The following is a 3,101-nucleotide window of genomic DNA, read 5'->3' as shown; positions in this document are numbered from 1 at the left end:
TCTCTTCTCTTAGCCTTTTGAAGAAACTTAATGTAAAGGGGAAAAAATCATGTTTTTTATTAATTCATTTACACTTCAATCATCCATGTTTAATATGAGCTATTTGATATTCAAGAGCCCTTGGGCCTTTTCAAATATGCTTTGGAAAATCTTTTTTTGTTCTCCCCTAAAATAAGAAGTAGCATTTTGCCAATGGCAAGCTGTAGTGAATGCCAAGGGACAGGGTGCTATTTTATTCTGAACTTGTAAATTTTGAGAAATGTCTAAATTGAAGAAAAGCGAGTTCTTGGCAGTTTGTTTTGTGTGCATATTTGGGCATCTTTGTCTTACCCTGTTTTTACATAAATCATTACAGTCTATGTTATTTTACAGAATGAGAATAGTAATCTCAACCTGGGAAAATCTCAATGCAGATATAGGATTAGTATATTTTCCTCCTCTTTTTCCTTCTCCATCTCCCCTCTTCTTCTTCTCTCTCTTTCCTTTTATGATATGAACAGAGCCATTGGGCCTAACTGATACTTCCTCTTAGAATCATCTTTCTCATATGCAGAAATGGAAAGATAGAGCAGCTATAAAAGAGTCTTGAAGCTTGACCTCTCAACTGGTTCATAATTTTTTCCTGTTAAATTCCTAATGCTGCTAACGACCTAGCCTCTAGTTAATTTCAAATACATGAGGCTCATTGACTCTATGGAAGACAAGTACATCCTTAAAATTGATGAAAATTTACTTCCTTATCAAGGAAAATGTCAAAGATTTATGGGGCTATGTGGGTCTATTCAATTTGAGGACACTTTTCAAGGAAAAAATTTAAATTGTAAACACAAAATCAAGTATAAAAGTTAACATTTATGTTCAATGGTAAATTAAACAATACATTATGTCTTTTTAAAATTATTAAAATCCATAAAAATAGTATATTTATGTTTATTATGTTCATTTACTAACTGATCGGCATGCCTATCTATTTTTATTAAAGTTTTTCACTTCTGATCCTTTGATCACCTTTCCATATGACAATGATTTTGTAGCATCATTTTTTTATAAAGTATGTGGGAAGATAATTCCATCTTTCCTTTAGCAAGGTTGACAGAAATGTGCTCTTAATCACTGGTGCTCTATTTAATTTTCTTTCACCATCTTAAGTTGATGGTAATGTCATGTAAATTGTTAAGACTGTTGTCAAATGTGGGTAAACATCTCTTTTTTTAAGTATGTCAGGGCATTTCAAAATGTGTGTGCGGAGCAACAAATATACAATCCTCTTTGAATTGACCACTTCGGCCAATTTGCATTAAATGCCCTTTCAGTAGTGGCCTATTAAAAGTGTCACGTCATCTTTATCAATGTTTGTTGCTTTGCATCAAATCATCAAGAAATCCGTAAGAAACTGTGTGGATTTAAAGAGGAAGGCCATGTCAGACAAAGAGGACAGTGAAGGATCTCTGGAGCAGACTAGGAGTTCGAATAGAATGAAAAGCACCAAAGTGAAGGTGACGGGGCCCAAATGTACAGTAGAGCCAGGAAAAGAGATGAAAGAGCTGAATGCTGTTAGTCCAATCGGCTCTGAAGTTACGGAGGTGACAGTTTGTTCATGGATGACTAAGGATATGAATTGGAGCTTTATGAACATTTGCATTTGAGTTACTTACTGAACTTACTAGCCTGTGAACCCAGCTACAGATAGTTTAACCATTCACAAAAGGGACAATGTACCACCCAAATATCTCCCACTAAGTGTGATATGTCCTCCTTAAGTGTATCTGCAAACTTCACAAATGCCCATAGCCACTCTAAAGTCACCTGATTTTAGGGCTAATTTGACACAGAGAAGTTAGAATGGAAAAGAAAGAAGTGATCTTAAACTACTGAGATAAAAATATCTTACTTTGGGGGCAGCACTTGTGGCTCAAAGGAGTAGGGCACCAGCCCCATATACCAGAGGTGGTGGGTTCAAACCCAGCCCTGGCCAAAAACTGCAAAAGAAGAAAAACATCTTACTTTGCACATCTTACACAAGGATACGATCTCATGCACAATTATGTGCATTGTTTCTATTTGTTGGCTCATGCAAGTGAAAGGCCCTGACATGTGAAGCTTCAAAGGCTTGGTATTAACACACCTCTGTTCCTCCCTGTTTGGTACTTTGGCCCTGGATTTAGACTCTGTGAGACGTGATGCATGAGTCTTTCAAACATCTGGGGAAAGCTGTGTGTTTTTGGTCACAAGTTTCTTGTACCAGATAAAAATCCTCAGCTCAGGCTTCCATTCCAGGGTGTTTAAAATGTCCCTTCCTTGCCCTTACCGTCTGAGCCTCTGGGATGCTATTGCACCTTTAATGCAATCTCAGGAGCTAAACATAATAGCAGGTCTTTGGTGATTATAACTTGTGCATTTGATATTTCAACTATTCTTCAGTGCTTCATCTGGAAGTTCCATTAGAATCATGTACTGGCAACTAGTGGGAAACATATACTCTCATATACAACTAGGGAAAGTGTAAATTGGTATAATCATTAAAGGGAAATCCAGTGAGCAATGACTATTCAAATTAAAAATCTACAAATTCTATGATCTAGCGCCAGCATTTCTCAGGTTTGGCCTCTGAAATACATGCACGTGTGCAAAGTGAATCACGCAGAAGGATGTTGAGGCCATGTGCACATACACACACAGAGAAGAGATTCTGCTTCATCAACTTAATGAATACAATTTAAAAGTCTAAATTAAAGTACACACATGCAGAGAACAAAAACATTTCTTGAGTGACCCAGAGTCTGGTGGTCACATCCATCAATGAAACTAGTTGTCACCAGGATAATGTTAACCTGTCAAGAATCACATGAAATTCTCTGACGAGGTTTTAGATTTTATAGAAAAAGTATTTTTTAAGTTCTCTGTCAGAGACGAAACTTTAGGTTCTCTGACAGAGAACAGACTCATGAATGTGTATTTGAAAAAATGAGAGTGGATCAGCAGAGATGGGATGGGGCAAGGGAGTAGTAAAGGGAGTGGGACAGTGGGGGCAAATTACCCTGCAGTGACCAGAGCCACCCTCTCCTCTCTGCTCTAAGTCTTCATCTATACCAAGCACTACA

The sequence above is a fragment of the Otolemur garnettii genome, unplaced genomic scaffold, assembly GCF_000181295.1.
Source record: "Otolemur garnettii isolate 467f Iridium unplaced genomic scaffold, OtoGar3 scaffold00012, whole genome shotgun sequence".
Taxonomy (NCBI): Eukaryota; Metazoa; Chordata; class Mammalia; order Primates; family Galagidae; genus Otolemur; species Otolemur garnettii.
This window is presented reverse-complemented; position numbering follows the sequence as displayed.